This window comes from Protopterus annectens, chromosome 12.part0 (assembly GCF_019279795.1).
Source record: "Protopterus annectens isolate FY-2018-M chromosome 12.part0, PAN1.0, whole genome shotgun sequence".
Lineage (NCBI taxonomy): Eukaryota > Metazoa > Chordata > Ceratodontiformes > Protopteridae > Protopterus > Protopterus annectens.
This window is the reverse complement of record NC_056746.1, coordinates 500315129-500333767: the sequence shown is the minus strand read 5'-3', so window position 1 is coordinate 500333767 and position 18639 is coordinate 500315129.

Here is an 18639-nt window from a genome sequence, read left to right as displayed (position 1 = left end):
GGTATCATGGGGCATGGTGGAGGATCTGTAGCAAGCTATAAGATTTGGAATGCAGTCTAACCTACTATTAGTTGCACCAGGGGTATTTCAGACACACTCTGTTATGCAAGTAGCCTGGTGGTGTGAATATCCTTGGTGAATATGGACACTCCTCCACCTTTATTGTTTTGATCCTGGTTTGGTGGCCAATGAGTGTGGTGAGAGCTGTACCTGGTATTGCAAGGGTGCTATCTGGAGGCTTGGATCAGGTCTCTGTTACTGCACAGTTATCAATGTTCTCCATTTGTAGTTGTGCATAATGACTGTGAATGGTCAAAAAAATTGATCCCTACACACAGAGTTTCACAGTTCACATGTGTGGGAATAGAACTCCTACGTAACTAGGTATATTTCATTACAGCATTATGCAGTTATAGGACACACCACAGAGATTACTGGGTTATGTTTTTCCCAAAGGTGTATTCCAAAGTGAATGACATCAGCAGGCTTGCCAAAGAAGGGCAATGGAGGTTGTAGTGACTGTGAATGGCCTCAAAAGCATTGCTCCCTGCATAGACAAACAAATGCACCCTGTCTGGGAATAGAACTCCTAACTAGTATATCACGCTACAGCATTGTACAGTTATAGGACGCACCACATAGGTTACTGGGCTTTGCTTTTCCCAAAGGTGTATTTCAAAGTGAATGACATCAGCAGGCTTGCTAAAGAAGGGCAATGTAGGCTGTAGTGACTGGCCTCAAAAGCATTGCTCCCTACACAGACAGTCAAACACACACACACATTTGCCATGTCTGGGAATAGAACGCCTACTTAACTAGTATATCCATCTACAGCATTATGCTGTTACAGGATGCACCACATAGATTACTGGGCTTCTTGATCACCAAAGGTGTATTTCAAAGTGAATGACATCAGCAGGCATACCAATGTAGGTCATTTGAAACTGTAGTGAGTGTGACTGGCCTAAAAAGGCATTGGCCCCTACACAGACAAACACACACACAGTTGCCACAACTGGGATTAGAACTTCTACCTAGCTAGTACATCACACAGCTATAAGATGCCCCACAGAGATTACTGGGCTACTATTTCCCCAAAAGTGTATTTCAAGGTGAAGACATCAGCAGGCTTGCCATAGTAGGGCCATGGGGAGTGCAGTGTGTGTGCATGGGTCATAACCCATTCATCTGGAGGCAGACACACAACACTCAGGCACACACAGGTTTATATTCCACAGGTACGTGTATACAACTGCTAGATGACTACTGACTTGTACAGTCTGGTTACACAGTTAGCACAAGCACCACAGACACTATAGTGCTGAGGGATTCCAGAAGCAACTGTCTACAGTGATTGACATTTGCACATCATGTGGTTTTAGCCAATTGGATGTGTGCTGGACAGACCTCATGATGGAAGGATCGTTGTCACTGTCACTCTCTTCCACACATTTATGTATGTGTATTTTTGGCCTATTATAGTGTGTTGTCCTTGGATATATGTGTGTATTCCTATTCAATGTGTGTGCAAAGCATGACTGGTGTGTACTGAGGAGTGTATGCACTAACATCTGTGACTGTCAGATATGTATGGTCCACTGTTGTTGCCAGATATGGGCTTCATTTCTGCAAGTGTGTGAGCATGCACAGTATGACCTTTCAGTATTTTGTTGTCTGACATGGCCTTCATTTTTCTAAGTGTGGAAGCATGCCCAGTATGACCTTCTGTATTGGATAGAGTATGTGGGAAAAAACAGAGGGTAAGGTGTTTGCATAGTTTATAGTGGTGTGCTGGGCTGGGCTGGTCTGCTGGCTATGTAATTGGCTGATTCTGATACATTTCACCTAACAGCTATGCTAGTTCTCTTTGATTACCTTCCTACTGCTGTTTTGCCTTCCCATTGCCTTGCTGTTTAAGCCCGGAGGTGCACCGCACAAACACATTGCTCAAATGTGCACAGAGCTGCTATTTCCTGGTTTACTTTTTTTTTCCCTTTAAAACCACAGCACACACACCCATTTAGGCAATGTAAAGTGTGCTAGACAGCCTTAGCCACATCCGTGCCACAGGGCTCCAATAAGCTTACAGTATGCCTGAAACACCCACTATGATGTCAATTAACTCTTAGGCTTGAACCATGTTAATCCTGCACTTACATGGTTGGTTGCTGGCTAGCATTGAGGGGAAATCAGTGATTCAGTATCATTCCCCTTATTTGCATAGGATTGCCTGCTAATGCATAGTTACAGGTCCCACACTGAGCCTTCCCCCTTAGTAACCACTATTCACTGGTCATGTTGTCATCTGCCTGCCATTGAGTATAATGGCAAAATATTTATTTTGGTTAAAATGCTTATTTCAGTTTTTTTTTTTTCCGGCCCGATCCTGTTTGCGCACCACTGCCCTATGCTTAAACAGCCGAAATCAGTTAAAAAAAATAAAAGTTATATATATTGTTTGCCAACTGTTTTCCGTGCCAATGGCCATATATTTGGCCATTTACATACTTTACACATACTATGCACCCTTTATTTGGAGCTATCATGACTCTGTTTTGTAGTTTGCAGAAATGTACTTGGTTACTAACTTCTGTATACTACACTAGTCCTGCACAGCCAGCTGACAGCTTCCTGGTTTACAAATTCACCTCATTTGAATGGTTTTCACCTGCAAATGGGGTAATTTGCATACAGGAGCTGTGTCCGTGCAGGAATAGTTCAGGAGCCCTCGCTCATGTCCCTGGAGCTTATTCCTGGATCGCACAGCGGCCATATTGCCTCCAGGAGTTCCTGCACTACTCCTGCATGCCATGCAGAGCTTGCTGAATCCAGGGTTTGTGTTCACCATACAATACTCTCCAAATATTCTATATAAATAGAATACTCTCAATCTCTCACTGAAATGACAAAACAATTTTATACATAACTGCTGCCTGTACAATCCACTAAGTTGTACATGGGCTTTCTCTTTAGTAACTTCTATCTCTGTAAAATCGTAGAATATATAAATGTAGCTACTGTTTGTGTATAAATGTAAATAGAAAAGTAACTACTCTGTGTTTACCTGGAACTTACTATAATGCAATGTAAGCAAATGGAGTTTTTTTCCCCAGGCCTCCACTGAAAATGGGTATTACCCAGTCTGACATTCCGAGTAAACAAAGACAAAATAAATAAATAAAAAAATAAATAAATACATTTGCTGAGTTATATTTGCTGTATTTTGCATTGCCATCTTTTCCATTAAATGAAAAAAGGGATATTGCAATATAATGAATAATTATTTTCCCTGAATAGTTGTGAAAACCTCTCAACCTCTTAGTGCAAGAAATCTAGTTAAAGCCTAAAATAATGGTGGAACAAAGGGCCAAAAGTAGGGACAGATTTTAAATATTGCTCTTATAAACTTAAAAAATTAATAGAATGACAAGATTTGTTAGCACGCATTTTCTGAAGGAAATTAATTCTGAAACTTAAATGCATGGCATCATTTAGGGATTTCAATCCTCAATGATTTGCTGGAAAACCACAAATTTTATCAGGAGAACACACCAAAAAATATGAGGGAAAAATCTGGAGGGTCTACAAAAATCTGTAAGTTGAGAGGTATGCATGCTTTAAAATTAAAAAAAAATGTTCTCTGAAGCAACCTCCTTATGTAGGAATCTGATTCTGAACCCTCTACACACTTATGCATGCCCATATGTACTCACACATATTTGCATACAGTCACTCACACTCATACACATGCACTCGCACGCAGTCACATACATGTAATTACACACTCACATACTCGTACTCATGCACTCTTGTATATGCACATGTAATCATGTACAGACATATACACGTACTCATACACACACATACTCACATATACACATACACACCCACATATACGCATGCATTTGTATATAGTCATATACACAAAACTTGCAAACATTGGCATGCATGCACTCACTGACACTTGCAGAAAACCCGTAGACACACACACACACACACACACACACACACACACACACACACACACACACACACACACACACACACACACACACACACACAAACTTCCCTTTTGTCTGGCACATTTTTCTTTAATTAAAAAAAATTTGAGCCAGGAGCTGGGGGCACAGTTCATGACTTGGTTCTGCCGGTCTTAAGTGACACTTCCCTTCTCCATCAGTGTCTCCAAACTTTAGAAGTCTTTATCTCCGTTGCTTTAGATTACTTTGTTTTTCAAACTGAACAATATTTTTACAACAGCGGCTGTGCACAGGGCTCACATTATGAGTTAATGGAACTTCCAAGATGAGGCTGGGCTATTTTCTCTTTCTCTCTCAACAGCAAGTCTAAAAATGTACTGCCAGTGTATCACTTTGGGGGCTGTTGTACATTTTTCTAGTTTCAACATTTGCTAAGTTTTTTTCTTTTTTAAATTTTGTGCCATGTTTTTACTGCCCATAAGTCAAGGCAGCAAAAGGTGGAGGCACGCACCCATGCTCCAAAGCCTAAATCCACCACTGAATGCCATTCTGAAAAAAGTGGCTAACATTCCTGATTTAAAAGATTAATGATATTTGTACTAACAGTGCTTTGACAGTTGCTTTTACATTTCATACCTAATTTTAAATAACTTCCCTTTACCCATTTTACTTTAACTTAATATCAGAATACCTTCTTTAGATACCCATTTTTACCTTACCCCATGTGATGTTTTATCTTCTTCCCTTCTACACATTCCTATTAATCATATAACTCCCATGTATGCCATTCTTGTTCTGATCAGTTCACATTAACACAGTCATGCATAGTGTTCTGTATTGACGGTCCACCTCCAGAGCCAGATCATGGTCAAATGGGCCCCTAGCCAGGGTAATGGACCAGTGCCCCCACCCCACTCACAGCCATTCCAATGTTCCATTATTTGGCTGCCTTTCCCCATTTACCATAAACACTGTTGAAGCCTGTCAGTTTCATTACTATTTTTATCTTTACTTTTACTGATTAGAGATTTTGGATTCAAATTATTTGAAATTTCATAGCATAAGCACCAATGGTTATTTGGTAAACAAAACAGTCTCACATTGGAAACAGCCCTAATATAAGCAATGGCAAACATTTTCTCCCTTGAAACTCCCATTGAATGAAAATGCATCTAGCCAGTGGTAGATTAAAAGTATTTGAGCCCTGGGCTGTTTTCAAACCATGGGCACCCTGTGCAGAGTAGGACCATGCCTCAGTGCATGTGTTCTTTGATGCACCTTCTTGATTGTTTTAAATTTTACTTCTTTTAATACAGCAACATTTGCTACAGTGAGTTTTAAATCTGCAGTTTTGAATCCTTTTCCAATAGACTGTGAAGTAAAATGTACGATCCAATAATGATGAGAATACCCATTTCAGAACATTTCAAATATAGGGTTACTAAAACTGTTGTGATTGTAAAACAAAATATCCATACTCAGCAATTAAGGACACTTTATTGACTGTGTATACATCACATGTCTGCTTGTGATAAAAATGGCCATGGTAAAGTACTCCAATTTATTTTACACTAATGCACATTAGTCCTGCAAAGATAAGTCTGCTGATTTTTTTAACTTTATCAGCTCCACAGGGTCAGTCATGTTTATCCACAGACATCCCCCAAATCCAGAAATTATAGCTACATTGTTGACTGCATTCTTGTTAGATGTCTGTGTCAAAACATTAACAATAATATTGACCAAAGTCACACATTTTAAACACACAGTAGCCAAAGTATTCCAACTTAATACACACACATATACACTGGTCCTGCAAACCCAGATTAAAGTCTGTTTGTAAATGACCAGATTACAGGAACATAAGGTACTTTCATCCACAGAGAGTCCCCCCCCCCACCAGCAGTTATAGCCACTTTTTTGACTGTGTATACCTCTTACAGTTATGAAGAAATAAACTAGATGTATTTAATTTAGATGAAGTACATGAAATTTTATAGAGATCACTAGCTCATACCATAAGATCCAGCCATGTGTAACATAGTTTATACAAAAAAGCATTTATGAGAGCAGTAGAAATATTAACCACGTGATAAGATATGCTAAGACATAATGCCCAGTCTCTACAGAAGTAAAAGCCAGCTGAATAATTCCGCACTAAAGAGAACTATTATTAATGCAGAAGATGCGGCAGGCAAACAGCTTTGTATTTCAGTGCTTCATCTAAAAATGCAGTACCTGCTGCCCTTGAAGAATAAATCATCTATGAGGCATTAAAATGTTGGTGTACTGGTGAGGTTACCAGAATATTTTCTGAATTAGATCAGCTGTGCAATAAGGAATGTCTGACAAATGACGACAGGTTCATAGTTACTAGGGATTCAATCCTGGAGACCATTAAGGAGCCTAGCTCAAATCCTCAATTCCTCCAAGCACTTTCTGTTTAAGTAACTGTCACACAGCAGATAACTGAAGGTGGAAAGATTCAAACCCTGCACTATTGCTACAGGAAGAAGCTAATTAACAAGTTAGAGCTTTAGTCCTTTGCTGTAGCTGTCAGTGTAACAGTTTTTAACTAAGTGCAGAAATTCTCTGCAATTTGATCTTGTACAAAAGACTCTATCATAGTAATATGCAACAATGACTACATAATGGATGCTAAAGATAAGATGGTTCTGATCATCACTCCAAATAATGCAGACAATGTGACCTGACAAATGTTAATCCCTTTGGAGTTCCTGGAGGCTGTAAAGAAGGTACTGCAACATTACTAAAATGCAACATGTTTAAACTACTAAAACACAAGTTTGGACTATATTATACAATCCATTCCTATTAATGAATGATTTCCATTCTTCAGTGTAATAAAGAAAGCAAAGCTATTAAAGACAATGTAAATGACACATTAGCTTTTGTTCTTCTATCCACAAGTCATACAAAAATCATAAATATTACTGCATGCAACATACCATTTTTCCTGGGGGGAGATTACATGTGTGCAGGACACCTACATCTCATGTTCACCTCCCTATATCTTGCATGTCATCAAGAGCAGTTATCCCGTCTGACATTACTCAGTACTGATCTAACCTACCTGAATGGCTTATAATGCAATATTGCTGTAGCAAACACCTCCGGGGTCAACAGAGCCAGACTGTGGACAATGGGATCCTATGCAGGGTAATGAATCTAACCTCCACCAGCCATGCCAATATCCCATTACTTGGCTGTCCCTCTCCAATTACCATAAACACTGTTAAAGCCTATCAATGTACATGCAATTTTCGTGTTTACTTTTACAATTATTATAGAGGATTGGATTTCATTTAAAAACTTATTTCAAATTTTACAGAAAAAATACCAACAGCAATTTTCTAAATCAAACAAAACAGACTTATCTTCCCTTAAAACTCACATTTAGTGAAAATGCATCTTGCAACTAAATAAACTGCAAGAGACATGCTGGGATTCTTACTCAACCAGCATATAGTAAAGTACTAATTAGCATATAATGCATTTGCCAACAGCCTGGGACAGCCCACTGAACACCAGTGTCCCTTTAAAGGAGCAGACCGTGAGTACTCTCTGGTAGCTTAATAGAGCCACTTCCAAGACAATGACAACTGAGGGAATCAAACCATGTACTACAGGAAATAACTCTTTAGCAGCTCAAAGTCTTAAACAATTGCACTAAGTGCTAGATGATCTGTTGTAGCCCGAAGACAGTACACAATCATAGCAGTGTGTATGCAGAAAACAAGTAGAACTAAAATGTATATATAGTTAAAATATTGTCATTAACTTAGACATCATACTGTTCAATTTATTTTCAGCTATATAAACACACAGTCAACATACAACAGAACAAGAAAAACTGTGAAACTTTAATGATTGATATTGACTAACTATAATCCTCAGAGAATTGGCTGGCTGTAATCATTAGAGATACAAGAAAGGAAAAAAAAGAAGTCAATCAAGGTCTGACAGTTGATCTGTTAGATTAAGACTCTTACCTCCTGTAGCTAAGGTACATAGTTTAAGTCTAAGCAACTTACTTAACTAAACTGTTCATTCTAATGAGGGCATTCTCTCTCTCTCTCACATACACAGAGACATGCACATACACACATTGCACTTCTCTCGTGTGTGGGTTTTTTTTCTTCTTAAAGCAGAAGTAAGCAGGAAAACCTTACTTTTTAAATTAATCTGTTGTGGCTGAGCCCCCCACAAGCACCAGGCCCTAGGTAACAGCCTAGGTCAATTAGTGCTGGATCTGACCCTGCCACTCCTCATTCTAAACAAGCTCAATACATTGATTTTCACAAATGTTTAATTACAGGTGGCATTGAGTACAATAATCACAATTACATTAAAACAGGATCTCTTTTAACTAGCATGAGGATAAATGTTCAAAATCATAATACTTTGTGTCACAGCACTTCAATCCAATCCTTCATGTTGCTGCAAAAAGCAAAACCAGCACATAAAAATATTACATTCACATGAGTCAGCCATATAAATGTGAATGCCAGTCTATACCTATCCCAGCATACTCACCCTCAATAACAGTTACCTCATTAAACTGTAATCTTATTTCAATCTTTCACACAAGCTGGGAGAAATAAACTTCTACTCATAAAAAATTTGATCGATAAATAAGCATGTAAAAAAAAAACAATATTGTACTTCATTATATAATCATAGCACCCTATAATAATTAGCACATCTTTACAACACTGCATTTTAAAACTATTTATCTATTCTTTTAACTTACCTTAGCAGGATACAGACAATGGTAATAAAACCTTGCTCTGTTTTTATTATATCCCCTCTGTGTATTCTGTACAATAATTCAGGCAGTTAGACAGAAATGTCAACATCTTTCTTCACGCTGTGCTTGTTAGCTACAAAAAAGATAAAGTGATAAAGTGACCATGAGAATGTTTCATGAATAGTGCAGGTGATACCCTTAGGGTACCATGTTTTCCTAAAGATATCTACTGATTCAAATAACTGTTAAATCCTTTCTTAATGACTCATTATTTTCAGATGACATAATTTCTATCGATATGCATCGACCTTACACAAAACAGTTACATCATTTCACTCGTTCCATCCTTATTTGAATATATTTTATTTCTATTGAAACCAGTTTGAAAAATTATTATAGTATCAAATGATTTCATATTTTATTTAACAAGTCTGTTAGTTCTTGAGTCATAGTTCTCTGTGGAGACCTGTCGGCACTACTGACTGGGATGTGATATTGTCTTTCAGGTTTCCTAACACACTCCCTTCTTTTGCTATTACAATAATGAAATATTTCAGAGCACCATTATAGAGATTGCTTAGAGTTTCCAATTATGTTAACTTGACCACTGATATTCCTAATTATAACTTAAATAAACATTACAATCTCCCATAAGCCATTGCACTTAACACTGATGCTTACTTTTATAACTATTAGATGGACACATTTTAATACCAAAGCTATTTCCGTGTATACCCTCAGTATTAATTTCAAAACATTATTCTTATACATCAATGATTTTCACATTTAATGCTACATGTCTGCCATCATTTGAGATAGAAAAATATATGTATTCCATTCTCCTGCCTTTGTATCCCAAGATCTTCTTATATATAACTTGCATAATTTATATAACATTAACAGCTATATTTTCTACATCTTTATCTCAGTGGACAATAGTTCCCATTTAGTCTTATTAATAACTTGAGCAAAATGTAGTGTCTGCTCCATGCATGCCACACTTAATGTTAGAATGCACTTAAGTAAACCATTTATTGCATAGGAGGAAATTCAGTCACATTCATTATTTTATAATGAACAGAGCACTCATATACTTTATGGCATAATTAATTATACTTTGGTCTTTTAGTCTGTCATCATTCAAGGTACCATGCCTATAAATAATACCATTTAGATAAAGTTAAGTATGCCACTCTTCTGTCAAAGATCTGTAAGCATTTTAATTGTTCAAAAGACTTCCAAAAATCCACAAGGTAAATCAAGGCAGATGTGATAAAAACCAGTTTAATGAACAGTAAGCGCTTTCATGCTCTCCTGAGCACTTCTTCAGACCATATAAAAAATACAAATTATACAACGACCCCCCCAATAATATTCAAAAACATGCACGCTGATTGGTCAGCATGCACATTGTAAATCAGAGTTATAGTAATGGAAGAAGGTCCGGTCACCTGGACTTTTTCCATTACTATAACACTTTTTTTTTACAGCAACGGAGAATGCAAGATCTCCGTTGCTTCACACTGTCTCGCTATGTTAAACTCCTTTAACATAGCGAGACAGTTTGTAAAAAGCAACGGAGATCTTGCTTTCTCTATTGCTTTTTTCAAAACTGTCTTGCTATGTTAAATGGGTTTAACATAGCGAGACAGCTTTAAAAAAGCAACAGAGATTCTCCGTTGCTTTTTTTAAAGCGGTCTCGCTATGTTAAACCCATTTAACATAGTGAAACAGTTTTTAAAAAGCAACGGAGATCTTGCTTTCTCCGTTGCTTTTGCCCACAGCTCTGATGTACTGTGTAGGCATACGCATGCACACGCATGCACAGTACATCAGAACTGCCGCAGAATACCAGACAGCTGCAGAAGGGCAGCAAGGAGGCATTACACAATGCCATTATTTAAGAAAAGTAATTATTTTTTTTCTTAAATAATGTCATTGTATAATAGCAATAACCCACTTCACCCTCATGACCAAACCACACCAACCGTAGGTAAATCCAGCATTACCCACACCCAGGCGTGGGTTATTGCTATATTCACATACACTGCTTATAAAATACATAGAATTTCAAACTAACCTATCACAGAATAAAATCACTTAAATAGTCTCCACCTTTTAAGAAAGGGTTTCAAAGGGATAGAGGTATTCAAACCTGGTGGTGTGTTGCTGTCTAATTGTCACTTACACTCCCAAATTTTTGGGAAACCTCATACATATGAAATGGCCACCATTATACAGGCCCAGTCATGTGGGGCTAAGTAACTTTTTGTTGTCAGTACGATCTCCCAAAGAATGTGTAACCATAGCAACACCACCTTCTTTATCTCCTCTTGCCCACTTTATGCTAGGCTATAAATGGAGATTGTCATCACCTTGGCTGATGCCTTTCCAACCTACCAAACTGCCCTCCTCACTTTGCGTTATTCCCTCCTCTTTTAACCTCATGTTTATCCCACCATCAGAACTATACCTCTCCTTCTGGCCCCACCAGATGTAACTTGAATGCACTAATAGCTTAATTGCCCTGCAAACAAGTTTACAACTGTCCTTTACTGACAGATACATCTCTTACAGGATGGATAAATCTGCCTATTCTTACCTTATCACATTTAAGAGTCATTTTCTTTTCGCTGAATTTGTAACCCCTTTCACGTTCCAGGTCATACTTCTCATAAATTCACCCATCTATCTTATATTCTTCCTCCTTCCCTGTACCCAGGTTGAATACAATCTGTCCTATATTATTCAGTTAATCTCTGAACTATATCGACATCCATTTTCTTCCTAGGAGAGGACATATGCCCAAAGTTGGCTTTTGAACTATATGACTCCATCTCCTCAAACAAGGAGGGAAGCAGAAGCTTTATTCTTTGCTAGTTGAGACAATGCTTTTGATTATCATACCCTACCCCCCCCCCCAAAAAAAAGCATTCTGCATTTGCACACTGTATATACATTTTTTTTCATTGAAATCTCATCTCACTAAGTTGAGAGTGTTATGCATGCTGGCACACTTGTGTTTTACACTGTCTTTGGCAATTGGTTATATTAGGACATACCAAAATGTGCAGTACAAGAACTGCGCTGGTGTGTGATGCAAGCTAACATTATGATGCCAGAACTCTTATTCTTAAGAAGTTAAAATTGATTTTTGCGTGAATTATACCTCTCTTAAAAAATTAGATTAAAAATAGTGTAATGTTCCCCCATACCCCCCAAAAAATATGTAAGTCTCTTAAAAACTGTGTATAGCAGGGGGATGCAGAGGGCAGTACCCCCCTTTCTAGATATGTATGGCTATTTTTCACTGACATTATGTTAGTAGTGCTTGACTAATATTAAAGTTTTATTTTTTAAACCTTTTTAAAAACGTTTAAAACCTTCTTAAACACTAAACTGACAGCTCACTTGGGATACCAATCAAGATGGCATTGCCCACTCCAGCATGAAGTCTTTGTGGGGAATTCAATAAAGCCTACATGGATTTTTGTTCCTTGTAGGCATAGTGGCATGGTGCTTACGTGGATATAAGCAGATGTGTGATTCAATAAATAGAGCTGAGGGGCGTGCACAAGCACGCCAACACAGAAGTGTCTGTGGCATGCAAATTACCTCATAAGTAGGTGAATTACATGCAAATGAGGGTGGTGGGGGGGGGTCCAGCAAGCAGACAGGCAGGCCTGCAGACCCTGTGTTGGTGTCTGAAGTGAACACAGAAAAATTCCATGTACAGGATGTAAAACAGACAACAGGGGCTGTAAAAGTGCAATTAGAAGGACAGAAATAGCATAGCAGACACAGATATGTGCAAAACTATGTACTGTGAGTCCAAAATGTAATGGAAAATTATTAAAAATAATTTTTGTTAATAGTCAGGCTATGTTTGTGCAATGCACCGCAGTGTGCAAACATGCCATTATGCAAAAAAAAAATTTAAAAAGTGTACAAATGAAAATTATTAATATGTGACAATAATGCATCATAGGACCTTGCATGGAGTATGTACAATGGTAGACTGTGAGGCAGGGCCTAGAATCATGTAGTTTCTAGGTTGTATGCATAGATCTCTATGCAAATGTGCTGGGGATACTGAATAGCACAAATGTGTATACATGCCCACAGATCCCATCCGTGTAGGCAGAGAATTGTGTTGGTGTCCACAGAAGAGGTAGCTGACATCAAAAGAGGGCATGTCCGCATTACTTTAAGCTCATTGGAGCTCAATGATGTCTATTTGGACAGTGCACCACTCTGCTGAACAGGGAGGGGCATGTACAGTGCTTGCTAAGCTTTGTTTACTTTCGGGGCGTGTGTTTCATTGGGTTTGAGCATGTTTGTGCGACATGCCTCCATACTGAGTGTGCTCATCCATGGTGGTGTGTCTAGTGACTGATGAGCATTGTTTATCCCTGGGGCACAGGTTTGCGGGCCAAGCTGCAGTGTTTAGCAAGGAAGGCCATCAATAAAAAACAAACAATTGGAGGAGAAAGCCAATGATACATAAATTACTGATGACCCCGTTTCACTTAAACTTGGCCATTAAAACCCCTTAATGGTGTACTGGGCAGGTGGAATGCATCATAGGTAGCCAATCACACAGGCTGCACCTACAGCAGAGAACTATAAAGGTTGCATACACCCTACAATCTGATTTCACCCCCATACTCTGCAACAGTGGAATACAAACATGTCATTTTAACTAAAGCAATGCTAGGGGCTGCTGCAGCTCTGCTACTTCTGTATGTGCTCGATGCTGAGGTTAGTGCTGATGCTGCTACTGACAACAGGCCTAGCCTGAGAAGGAAAAAGTGTTCAGGCCCAGGGTAACCTTCCAGGAGCTACATGAGCTAGAGATTGTAGAGTGCTACAGGGTGGACAGAGACATACTACAAGAACTGACCGAGCTCTGCCACCCTCAACTCAGATGCAGAGCCAACAGAGGGGAACCCATCCCAGTAGAAACGATTGCATGTGTAGCCCTTAGGATACTAGCTACAGGTACTTTCCAAAGACCAACTGGGGTCTCACAGGCATCATCCATGATGATGGTCATCATCCAGGGTACTCCACCAGTTCCTGGATGCCATGCTACCACATGCCAGTGAGCATATATATTTATCCCATACTCATGAGGAGAGGGCCAGTAGTATGCAACTTTTCTTCCATGTAGCACACTACCCTGAGGTACTGGGTGCCATAGATTGCACTCATGTACACATAAAGGCATCACCCAGTGAGGAGGTTAGAATATACATCAACTGCAAGAGGTATCACTCCATCAACTGCCAAGTCACGTGCAATGCCCAGGGCATTATCATGAATGTGTGTGCAGCCTTGGCAGTTATCACAACTCCTATATCTGGCATGCATTACAGCTGTACCAGATGTCTGCAAGGGGGGGACATCCCATACTGCCATTTACTGGGGGATGCTGGCTACGCACTGGAACTGTTGATGATGACATCCATCAGAAATGTACACACACACACCTACCAAAGAATGCCATAATGAGGTACATCCAAAAACTAGAAACATCATAGAGCATATACTTGGGCTGCTGAAGTCATGGTTCTGGTACCTCAATATATCTGGTGGAGCCTTGCAGTACTCTCCAGCCACATGTGCACAGATATTCACAGTATGTTACATGCTACACAATATGATCTTGCTGAAGCAAGATCAGCAAAGGGAAGGGATACACAGCCCCCACCACTGCCTATGTCCACACAGCCACACCCACACCCACAGGAAGACTCAGAGGAGGAACCCACTGAAGTTGTCCCTGTAGGCAGAAGTAGGAGTGCCCAGTATGCCCTGGCTTTGGCCAAGAGACAACGCATAGCACATGGACTGACAACTTAGGGCCCTAGGGACTGACACCTTACTTTGACTTGTATACATATAGTAAAAATGATGCCAGCCAGCCCAAACAACCTGCACCTAACCAGGTATTCACTGTGTACTGCATGCATCAGACAGAGTCAGTCCCGAACTACAGGTCTGTCAACTGCTGCATGCACAAGGTAACTCACTCTCCTATACAACATTTGTACTAGACTATGGTAGCATATGATGACCTGCCACATGTATGCAAGAGAATATAGTGGGCTGCTGGGCTACTTGCAGAGATCTATAAGCCACTTGGGACAACAGGTACTCTGTACAATTGTGTGTGCCCCATAATATTCACTAGGCCACATAGCTGAAAACTGCACTACATTATTCAAGGGAGAAGCCAAACAGTGGGAAAACACTGCGTGTGTGTGTGTGTGTGTGTGTGTGTGTGTGTGTGTGTGTGTGTGTGTGTGTGTGTGTGTGTGTGTGTGTGTGTCCATTCAGTATTTATCTTTAGTGAGTTGTTTAATAAGTTTCACATAATTGCATCATTTGTGACCTATTTTTATCAATTGCTTTATCAACTATTGTAATACTTGTGCAGTATTATTTTAACTTCAATGCATGATATTCATTTTATGTGTTGTGTAATGTTTAATTTATGTGCCTCAGATGTGTAGCAACTATACAAACACATGCACACACACACACACACACACACACACACACACACACACACACACACACACACACACACACATAAATATATATATATATATTACATATATAGGTTTACCTTCATGTGTGCGTATTGCACAAGGGCGAACAGAAATTGTCTGAAAGGCAGTTTGCAAATGCCGAATGGAAAAAGGATCGAATGTACAATGTGTGAACGCACATTGACATTTGCTTGTTGCACATTCGGCATTTTGGGGCGGATTGCACTATATTGGGAATCGGGAAATGGTCCCTTTCACCATTGTAGTGTGATCTCAGAGTTAGAATATTAAAGTAGAGGGGGTGGGGGTGCAGCCCCCCACATTGGAGGTGCAGGGGTGATTCCCCTCCTGCTTTACCCTTCATTACATTTTCTTTTCGACATTAATGTTTGAAAATCAGCGAATCTGCTTTTCGATTTGCTGATTTTCGAACATTGAAAACTGTTGGTGTTTTGATTTTCGTGGTACGATTTGCTCATATGAGCAATCACACCACTGTGTTTCACTGTTATAAAGGTAAACCTATATATATCTATCTATAGTCTTGCTAAAAAAAATTTTACTGGAGGCCTGGGGAAAAAAGCTCCAACATGTTATAAACATTTTCAAACAGACATTCAGTAGTACTTATGAACAGACATAATATACATTAACAATTGCGCATACATTTGCTAATTAGATTACTTTTATATGATAGTAGAGGCACCTGTTGCAGTATAAAAAAATATGTATGCGTTAATAGAGTTTGAGTATTGAGCATTCAAAGAGATGTACAAATGAATTGATAATATAGATAACAGACCAAGTGATTAGTGCTTAGAAATTCAAAAAAAATGTAGCTGAGGGAAGTAACTAGGTATGGCAGAAATTTGTAATATTTTTAGTTATAGGATGGGGTGTAAAGCAGGTTCAGAAATAATTAAATATATGGCTATCATAAGGTTTATTTAAGCAATAACCAATGATGTGGTGTGGTATATTGAAGATTTACCCACAGTTGGTGTTGTTTAATCATGAGGGTGAAGCCCGAGTGATTATATAAAGCCAACCGTGGGTAAATCTTCAATACACCACAACCACAGAGTCAGTTATTGCTATTATACAATGACATTATTTAAGAAAACAAATACTTACTTTTCGTAAATAATGTCTTTGCATAACGGCGCATTACTGTTCTTCCACTGGTTGTGGTACATTGCTTACTTGTTTTGATGTAGTGAGCATGCGTATGGTGTCCTATGCATGCCCAGTACATCATTGCTTTGAAACGGAAGCAACGGAGAAAAGAAAGTTTCCGTTGCTTCATTTTTTTCTTTTTTATTATTTGTTAAACAAAAATGTTTTGAGCAGTTTATACCAATGGAAAAAAGTCCGGGCGACCGGACCTTTTCCCGTTGGCAAATTGTGGGATTTACAACGGGCATGCTAGCCAATCAGCGTGCACGTTTTGGAATATTAATGGGGAGTCATTGTATAAATTAGAAGTATGGCAGCTGGGGATGAGCAAAGTCACAAATCTATGTATAAGGCTTGGAGATGCTAGTAAAACTATTCAGGTAGTCATAAAAACCGGTTGTGGGGCATAGTATTCTGAATGAAAAGAAATGGTTTAATGAAATGGTAAGCTAAAGATAACAGTGGCATTTATCCTGGAGATATACAGGAACAGATACATTGACTTGATAGGCAAGGTTTTAGTTATGTTTCAAATGAGTTTCATTGGTAGTAGATATGGTTCCATGGTTTAGCTGTACCATTTAAATACAGAGAGTCACCAACAGTATTAGATTATTTCCTTATAGTGATTAGTTTTTTTTCTCTAGAGCATAAAATGTTATTGCAGAGTAGTGTATTAAGTTGGTTAAGGGCTGGGAAAATTTTCTAACTTATAGAGAAGTCTATGTATTGTAGTCAGCTAAGAAAGAGCTGGGTGACGTGATAGTTCTAATCAGCTTAATTTTCTTAAGACCAAGCAGCAATATATTCTATTGTTATAATTTACAGAAAATTTGGCTGTTTTATTATAACATTGCTCAGTTTGGACAGTTGTGAAACTTGAAGTTAATAAAGATTATGGCAACATAGTTAAAAGATGGGAGTAAGATGGTAGAGGCTATGTCTTCTGGCTATATCACTGAAGTAGATTTTTACTCTGTATAGTGTTTAATCATATGTGAAACATATTGATTGAATTTCAGCTGGTCATCTATGATGATACACATTCATTTTGTGTGATTTACTTGTTTTATCATGATGTTGTTGAAGGACGCAATGGTGAATATATGGATACACAATCACCATTTGATACATGTACGTACACACACACACATACGCACACACGCACTCACACACACACACACACACACACACACACACACACACACACACACACACACACACACACACATGCGCGCGCGCACACACACAGGGTTCTTAACAGTAGCTTGATTGTGTTCTACTGACTGGAACAATTGTAAGTGAAGAATGCCAAACATGGTAAGAACAAGTGGGTAGTAATGTTGAAACCACTGGATATACTGCAAGTTTCAGCATTAGTGCCTTTTTTAGGAAAGGTTCAAATGACAAATTCACCACCGTAACAGGTACAGAACAGCAAAAACTGAGGGTAATGCTACTCAGTGCAAGAAGTCTAAACCTTAAAATGCACTCACTCGAGGCACTCCTTAAAATGGAGAACATCGATAACTTTGCAGTGACTGACACCTGGTTCAAGGCTCCAGAGAGCATGCCTGCATTACCAGGCTATAACTCATACCATATCTTTCGGCCATCTAACCTGTACCAGAACACCAAAGGTGGAGGTGTGTCCATATTCATTAAGGATATCCATACCTCTAGGCTAGTTGTCCAGCATAATGCATCTGAGATTATCCAAGTGCAACTAACTCTGGGCAAAACTGCAATCCAAATTGTAGCTTGCTACAGATCCCCCACCATGCCCTAGGATTCCCACTCTTCTTTTCTTGATATACTAGAAAATATTAGGGTTCAACCAAACACCCTAATAATGGGCAACTTCAACTACCCCACCATTAACTGGGAAAACTACTGTGTACCAACTCCTTTGCTCGATGCTTTCTAGAATTCATAAACTCCAATGCACTGGATCAACTTATCCACACCCCCACCAGGGGCAACAATATCCTAGATCTAGTCTTTACCAGCATGAGTGACCGGTGTTCCACACCTGAAGTCAACTCCTCGTTCGTCAGATCCAACCACAAGCTTATCACCCTTGATATCCACATCCCGCCCCAATCCCCCATTAAGGAAACCATGGTAAAAAATTTCTCCAAAGCCAACTTCATGC